Source organism: Macrotis lagotis, chromosome 7 (assembly GCF_037893015.1).
Source record: "Macrotis lagotis isolate mMagLag1 chromosome 7, bilby.v1.9.chrom.fasta, whole genome shotgun sequence".
NCBI classification, from domain to species: Eukaryota; Metazoa; Chordata; class Mammalia; order Peramelemorphia; family Peramelidae; genus Macrotis; species Macrotis lagotis.
In genome coordinates, this window is record NC_133664.1 from 88,939,897 (window position 1) to 88,949,222 (window position 9,326).

The following is a 9,326-nucleotide window of genomic DNA, read 5'->3' on the forward strand; positions in this document are numbered from 1 at the left end:
TGTATATCATTTTAATTATGTGTATTTTATATTATATGTGTATTTATATGTATATTATATGTATATATTTATATTATATGTATGTTATAATATATGTATATTTATAAAATAATATATATTTTAATTATTATATTGTATTTTTAAAATAATTTGTAGTATAGGAGACAATGCTGTATAGAAAAGATACTAAATTCAGAGTCAGAGAGTCTGGGTTCAAATCCTACTTCTGCTACTTATACTCTGGATGATTTAGGACAAGTCATTTATTATCTCTGAGCCTATGTCCCTCATGTGTCAAATGAAGGGTCTGGGTTACATGTGCTCTAAGGTCCCTTCAAGCAAACAGGATAGTCTAATATGACGCATTATCATTTGAGACATTGTGTCATAGAAGTGAATAGAAGACCTGTTTTGGAATTAGGTGTTCTGGTCCACTCCTCTTGAGGCAATTTGGTGGTGCAGTGGATAGAGCTCTAGGTTTAGAGTCAGGAAGCAACAAATCTAGCCTCAAACACTAACTAACTCTGTGACCCTGGGTAAATCACTTTACCCTGTTTGCCTCAGTTTCCTCAACTTTAAAATAAGCTGGAGAAGGAGAGAGTGTCTTTGTCAAGAAAACCCCAAATGGGTCACACAGAGTCAAATGAACTAATAACAATAGCTTTTAATAGCTAATTAGCCGCATAAGCAAAGGCACCTAAACTCTCAATACTCCAAGGTTATAGTTAAGAACTTAGTTGCTTACATTTATCAGTGGGGAAAGTTTCTGAACAGGGGTCAAATAAACATCAAGGTCCAGACCTCTCATCACCCCAATGCCACCAAAAACAAAATAAGAGACCATATGTTGACTAGCATGCCTTTCTCTGAGAATTCACAATTCTCCTCTGTGGATAATCTCTTTTATGCTCATATTTCTCTAAAGCAAATAAAAATATGTCTAATTACAGAAGAAGAAACTGAATCCAGGAGATGTTAAGTAATGTGGCCAAAGTGAAACCATAAATTTGTTATAGATTTGTGAACTATATTCAGGTTCCATCAGTGGGAGTATTAGACTTTCACTTTCTTATATGTTAGCTTTCAGCATCATGCTAAAGTATTAATTCACATAATCAGATAGTTATTTTGAATTTTTTTCAAAAAGATTATTTGATGTAACTGCCCCAGTGATGAAATGCTTTAATGGCAAGAGAGAGAAAATTTTATAAGTACAATTCAAAAGAAAAAAAAAGATTGTTTTGATAATATAGAATCCAAATTATACCCAGGCAATATTAATAAATATGATCAACTAAGAAACTAATCAAAGGATTCATTTTGTTATAGAAAACCTTATTAAACTATCTCTGGCATCTTTTTTGAGAGCACTATAAAAATCAATGACAAATCCACTCCTTAAGCTCCTCTCTCAAAACAATTTTAAAGTTAGAACAAAATAATCATTGTTCTTCCTTGAGTACCCCTTTCTGTGTCTTGATATGAGAAAGGAAAATGATCCTTATTTCTTCAGTCTCACTATTACCATAGTTAATCAAAGGGGAAAATGGGAAATTGATTAGTTTTAATTTTTGAGAAAATGTCATTCAAAAATATCAAAATACAGGATTACCTTCCCACTGAAACCAGTGATCCAAAAATTAAAAAAAAAAATATACTCATTACTTCAAACATTTTGTTCATTTGAATTAATCTCTCTCCATTTTTAATCATTAGAAGTAAAAATCTCAAATCTTATAGTCATTTTACTTTAAAATATCTCAAATATCATGCATGCTATTTCAGTGTTGAGCAATAAACATATATTCCTAATTTTAAAAACTACAGTTTGACTAATGAAGAAATTTAACTTTAAAAAAGGAAGAGAAATTTAACTTTATCTTAGAGGAGGATAACTATTCCTAAATCTCTCCATTTCACTAATGGTGTTGATTTCTCTTTGTATCTTCCATTTCCCCCAGTACCCTGTTGGTGTTACCCCAAATCATTTATGCTTTCTCCTTAATTCCTTTTCCTTTGAACTTCCAAACCTTCGTACTGGGTGACCCCTATCATTTTCCCCCCTTTCCGCTCCTACTTCTTTTCCACAGAGAGAATGGATAGAGGAAGATGTGGGATCATCCTGGCTTAATAGGCTGTCCTTCCTATACAAAGATGATGCTTAAATCCCCTATAATTGGCTCTCTCCTCCTTCAGCTGTGCCCCCCCCCTTGCTAAATAACATTACTTCTTTTCTCTCATATATTACTATTCTCTTCTCTACTGGCCCTCCCTGCCCAAGTTATGTACCTTCCTGCTGTCTACCCTCTTAACCCTTCACTCTCCCTCATTGTTATTCTTTTTCTGCCCTCTGATTTCTTCCTATCTGCCTAGATTCAAGTATACTCAGGTGTTTAAAAAGCAAACAAACTATCTTGTGGTGAACACCCTGCAAAACTAAAAAATCAGAAGCCTTACTGGTGATCTTGGCTCTTCCATCAACCTTGAGCAAGTTATTTCCTTTGCCTGGGTCTCAGTGTCCCCATAAAATGAAGGGGTTAAACTAGATGACTCTAAGGTCTCTTTTCTAGTTCCACCATTTGAAGATTCCAAGAAATTCCTATCCTCACTCTTCAATAAGCATTTCTCTTAGTCTTACATTGTTTTCTCATTTCTTCCTGGAAATCCTATTTGTTAAAATCATTATTTCTTCTGTTATCTTTTCAACCTCTTCCAGGCTGACTTCTTTATTTTATCTAAATTTTCCCATCTAGCATATACTAAACTGAGAACCCAATGAATCCTCTTTCTAAGATAATTTTGATAGACTTTTCCTGATCTGTATCCTTTGAGACTTTTCATCTATTTGGGATATTACAAATTACTCCCTCTGGTCACTGACATTCCCAATTCCAGGTTTTGGTTATATATAGGCTTGTTTGTATTTTTGAGAGGGGTGAATCATTGATCTTAATTAATGATGCTCCTTCCCCCCCACACACTCCCCCCAATTTGGTTTGAAATCAGTTCAGCATCATTTTGCTAAGGATTCCTTTTCTTGACTGACATTCTTTATTGTCCTGTTGTAGATTCTTTTGTTCTTTTCTTTTCAATCTATTGTGGTTGTTGTTGCTGCTGCTGCTGCTATTGTTGAGTGTTTTAAGCACCTTGTACAACTTTTAGTAAATCTTCTACTCTTCCCTGGTCTCTCCTGCTGTATCTAGTCCTAGAACTGTCTTTCCTTTTGGATGCCTGAAGCTAACCATGGCAACAGTCAGAAGTATGGGGGGGGGGGGGGGAGTAGAGGGTGATGGTGTTGGGCCCCCTAGGGGGTGGGAGCAAAAGACACCAAGAAGTAAATACTGCTTCACCTCTTCATGTGGTAAAGGCTCAGATGAGCAGTCCAAGACTCCCTGGAGAATAAAGGAGGCCTTTCCTAGATGCGCAAGTCAGAAACCTGACCTAGAATCATAGTTACTTAAACCATTCAAGTCTACAAGACAGACTGGGAAATGAACTTCTTTAATTTCATTGAAATAGCACCTTACTTTTTGGTTGACATTTATTTAAAAAAATACACATAGGTCCAAGGAAATAATCCCCTACCAGTATAGTATTTGAAAGAAAAACTACATATGTAGCTAATCCCAAGTATTAAGGAAGAATAGCCCTTATGGTCTGTCCTCAGAACTAAAGGTTTTCTCTCTTCTCTTTTTTCCATCTTGGAAAAGATCAGACTTCTGATATCTGGTCCTTTCCTTTACTCCACTGCTACCCCAGGCACCACTATAGTTAGCCTTATTGTCCCCTGCCAACCCCTGTGGGCAAGGGCAGGACACTTCCCAGCCCTAGGTCCTGATTATAAATTTAAAAGAGATGCTCCTGCAATGACCAGATGCACCCCAATCATTTCCTGAAATGTTCTCTCTCTCTCTCTCTCTCTCTCTCTCTCTCTCTCTCTCTCTCTCTCTCTCTCTCTCTCTCTCTCTCTCTCTCTCATCAGCTCTTCCCACTTTTAAAGACATACCACACACAAAAAATGCAACCATGCATGCAGTCCTCAACAGCAGCCATTCAGCTACACTTAGCTCATTCCCAAGGCTCTCGGCAGTGGTTTGGAAACAGCCTTACATGAATCCATTCAGGAAACGAGAGTCTTACCCTCTCCCTTCTAATGGTTTCTGAACCATGAAGTCCTTGTCAGTGGCACATAAGACAATCCTTGTGCTGCAAGTGGGGGGCCGAGAAGCCAATGGGGCCCCATCTGGGGGGCTCCACTATTTAATGTCCCCTATGCCAGACATTCACCAATTTTATCCCCAGTTCCATTCAATAACCAGTATAAGAATGTATACCTTGAGCACCCAAATGCAATTGCCCAAATAAGTATCCAAAAACAAACAAAATGAAAGTACTGCTTTTTGTTCATAAATATAGTGAATGGCTATAGCATGAGTTGTGTTTTTTTTGTTTTTAGTTGTGGGGCTGGATCCACCACACACTATCCTTGTAACCAATAACTCATTTTCTAGACCAGTTTGCTAGAGTTATAGTACTAAGTATCTGAGTCATGAAATAGGACATATTTAGGTGGTCCTTAGAATAAACAAACCCATAAGGCTTGACCATACTCTAAAGGGGAGTGCTCAGTTAAAACAAACTTCTGCCTTGTATAATATGCAGGGAACAAGGAGGAGCAAAACTAAATCTCAGGCTCAGTTTTGGGAGTGAGGTATACAGATAAGCGTTGGAGAACACAGTCCTAATAGGATGGGTGGAGCTAGTGAGGACATAAGTCTGACCTAAATCAGAAGGAAAAATCAATGAGGAAGAGGAAGATAGTTGTGACATTCCCTTGAAAATGGAACTTTAACAAAAAAATAAATCTGATTTACTGAGCAACATTTGTGGAAAGGATATGAAAAAATAGGAAAGGGGGATAAAAAAGATATAAGATGTAGTAAAGAACAAAACTTACCAATGAGGAAAAAGCTGTGGGGTTAGACAAGAGGGAGAAATAAAAAAATGACTTTAGGCAGATTCCAATCAACCATAACAATGTTCTGGAAAAGCTAGAACCTTTGGTCCTGCTCCATGTAATTTTGGCAAATATAATTTCTGGCCATTTGGTATCTTTCCTACTCTACCTCATCCTCCCATCAAATTGGCACATAAAGCCATTCTGTGGATTGTGCTGTGAGCTGACTATTGTTCTGCTTATTCTTTCATCATTCTGCCCATATGGAGTCCAAGTCTTCTTCCTGCCTAAGTTCCTTGAACACCAAGATATCTGGGTAGGTAAACCAGACTGTCTTATTGTAGTGTAGTGTCACAAATTTTATTATACTTCTACCCATCTGCAGTATAAGGAACCCTGCACTAGAGAGCTAAATTTCCATTCAGACCTTGAGACCTAGGTTGTGAGACTATAAGGCAGCTAGGTGGCACAGTGGATAGAGCCCTGACCCTGGAGTCAAGAGGCCCTGAGTTCAAATCTGATCTTAGACACTGAATAATTGCCTAGCTGTGGGACCTTGGGCAAGCCACTTTAACTCAATTTCCTTAAATAAATAAAATTTAAAAAAAAAAGAAGCTTCATAGATTGTAAAAACCCTCAGTGGTTCAGAAGAATCCTCAATTTTATTTTAGCCAACCCCATTTGGGTTACTAGCACAATGGCTTGAAAAATGAATTCTAAATTCAGTTTTATCAGGTGCTCAGAGCTGTCCTAGGATCTGGGGAATAGTATATTTTCATGAATATTATCTAAGGTAAATCAACTTAACATTCTGACTCTGGCTTTTAAATTGTGAATTTTGAAGATATGAGAATTTTGTTTCTGTTTGTAAAGCTGGTAGGTCAATACTGCCTTTTCAATCAGTTTTGTCAATGAACATTAATTAAGAACCAACTCTAGTCTTTCCTTTCTAAGAGCTCATAGTCTAATTGGGTGGAGATGGGAAGAACAATTTGCAAACAACTCTGAACACACAAACTACATGCACTATGAACTGGAGATAATTGATAGAGAAGATGCTAGCATTAAAAGGAATCAGGAAGGTCTTCCAGAAGATAGGCTTTAGCTGAGGCTTGAAGAAAGCCAAGGGAGGTGGGGAAACAGAGAAGAGGAGGAAGAATATTTCATACATGGGGGACAACCAGTGAAAATGGTCAGGTGTCCAGTGGCTGATCTCTGCTCCCATAAATGTGCTAGATCAGAGGGTGGTGACTAAGAGTAGGAAAAAAGAAGTCAAGGCTACTACCTTTTGCAAAAATCTCATCAACTTATTAAATAAAAATAAGAAAGTAACTAAGTTATTCTAGTTGGTGATATGAATTATTTTAATGACATCACTATAGAATCATAGATTTAAAGTTAAAGGGTTCTGCAAAGATCAACTAGTCCAGTAGTATCAAACTCAAATAGAAATGAATTCTGGCTAATCAAATATTGATTTAGAAAAGCACAAATTTAACATGATCTAAGTGATATTATATTTTTACTTTTTGTTAAGCTTTTTTGTTTTTTTAATTAAACTTTTTGGTTTTGCTAAACTTTTTGTTCAATTTGGTTTTTTTTAAATGACTTGGGCTCACCTGAGGCAGAACTGAATTTCACACCTCTGATCTAGTCCGTCCCCATCATTTTACATATTAAGAAATTGAGGTCCACATTGGTTAAGTAGGCTACTCAAGGTCACATAGGTACTAAATGGCAAAGTTGGACCTGGAATTCAGGTTCTCTGATGCCTGGGTCAGAATAGTCTCCATAGAATCATGTTTCTAATCCCACCCAAAACAAACAAGCAAACAAATAAAAAAAAATCCCTAATTATTTTAAAGTTTCCTAAAGGAATGTGTGTTACTTGAAAGAAAGTATCGTCTGACAGTGAGAAGGCTTATAATTTTGAAGTCCAAAGCACTTCAGGTACTCTTTGATAAAGGTACCACAGCATAGGAGTTTAGACCAACAAAAGAGAGCATGAGAGAGGCAGCTAGGTGGCATAGTGGATAAAGGACCGGCCCTGGAGTCAGGAGTACCTGAGTTCAAATCCAGCCTCAGACACTTAATAATTACCTAGCTGTGTAGCCTTGGACAAGGCACTTAACCCCGTTTGCCTTGCAAAAAAAAACAAAACAAACCTAAAAAAGAGAGAGAGAGAGAGAACATGAGGAAATTTGGATCCCTGAAATATCCAAGAATGAGGACACTAGACAATGAGAGTAAAAGGCTCAACAAGGTGAAGGAAAATTAGATTCATCTACTTTTTAGTTTTTATCCATGACTTTGGTATCTTCATGCTCCTCAACATAATCTACCCCCCTTTGATATGGGTGCTGATCTAAGACAAGAGAATCCAAGTTAGCATGGAAGAATGTGAAATGAGAAACCTGAATTAGTGTTCCCAGTCTTTTGTTTAAATGAATTTTTATTGACATCTTTGGTTTTATGTTGCGTAGATTCCCTCCTGCTTCTTTCCCCCTCCATCTTTCCCAGAAAGGCATCTCATTTAAAAAAGAGTTTTGGAGCTACCTATCCTAACATGAAGACCACTCCCCACTTAAAGGAAAGAGGAAACTAGGTGAGAAAGCTGGTAGGATGCTAGGCCTAGAGTCAAGAAGACCTGAGTTTAAATCCAGCCTCAAGACACTTACCAGCTGTGTGAACCTGAGCAAGTCACTTTACTCTGTTTACCTCAGTTTCTCATCTATAGTATCTTTGCCAAGAATCAGAAATGACTGAAAAATTAATGAATCTGCCTTGAACCTTAAAGAGAGCTGAGTTGGACAGGGTCACATAACCAATAAGTGACTTGGATCCAAATCTTCCTAACTCTAAGGCCAGCTCTCTACCAACTACATATACCATGCTGCCTCTCATGGAGGTGGAGACTTTGTGTTTGTGTATTGAGTGTAGGGAGTGGGGGGTAGGGATGCATATGACATTATTATTGTGGAGTCACTTTTGATCAAGGTCTGCTTCCCTTGAGGGCAGCTCATTATTGTAACAAGTGGGGCAGCCACTGTCCCACCACTTTACTGGTTGAATCCATCGGTTTCCCTAAGTCTTCCCACTCATTCAACTGTTGGCCTTTGTTCAGGCTGTCAAATAACAGTCAGCTGTGGTCTTAGTTTTCCTGATGTGTGTACACATCCACCGGGAATTCACAAAGACAACCAAGTAATTAATTTCGTATAGGTCACTAAACACCTTTTTGCCTGATAACTCTGTCTTTTCTATTTGTGAATGATACTGACCTACCATAAATAAGGCATGTGTGATAAGTTGTTTTCCCAGTAGTGGGGATCATTTTGTTCTGTTCCTTCCATACTCTTTCACTCAAATCCTCTAGTATTCACAGTGTGAATTTAAGAACCACATATTAGAGAGGCAGTGTGGTCTGGTGGAAAGAGTACTGAGTCTGGAATCATAGGAAGTGGGTTTGAACCTTGGCTCTGCTTAGGATAAATCACAATATCTCTCAGGGCTCCAATTTCTTAATATGTAACATAATGTTTTCTAAGGTCCCTTCCCATCAAAATTATAATAACATTTATATACTGCTTGCTATACTTTACAATTATTATCTAATTTGATCTTCAAAAACAACTCTAAGAGGAAGGTGCCGTTATTATTCCCATTTTACAGATGAGGAAACTGAGGCAAATAGAAATTAAGTGACTTGGCCAAGGTTACACTGCTAGTAAGTGGTTTTTGGCACAATTTGAACTTGTCTTCCCGACTCTAGGCTCAGCACTCTATCTGCTGTGCCACCCAGATAACAAGCTGTGCCCTCATTCAGTCTACTCAGACTCAATCTCTTCTCTGAAACTGGGCTACTTATAGGGTGCCTCATTCATTGTGAAGTCTTGAAGCTCAAATGAGACGTGTAAAGTGCTTTGCAAACCTTGGTGGTGATAGACACCATGAACTATCATGATGGCAGTGTCCAGGATGCAGAGTACAAAGATGTCATGAAATTAGGCTTCCCTTGCCATAGCCCTATCGAGATAGGTGTTAGTCTTATTCTCTCCATTTTACAGATGGAAAAAACTGAGACTCAGAGGTTTCAATAAATTGCCCAAGGTCCCAGAACCAGGAGAGAACCAAGGTTTCCTGATTCCCAGGATAGCTTCTTTCTATTATGATGTGACAGTCTTTTCCTCTGGCAGGCAAAAGCCAACAAGACCCTTCTGCCTTCTAATCATTGTGGATTGGGGGGCTCAGTCCCTCACACTGAAGACAAAAGAATTAAAGCATAATCTCATTGCAAGTGTGCTATTGGTTTATGCAAATACTCTTGAAGAGGAAACAATGAACCTTGTAGAGTTCTGGGCCACCCAGG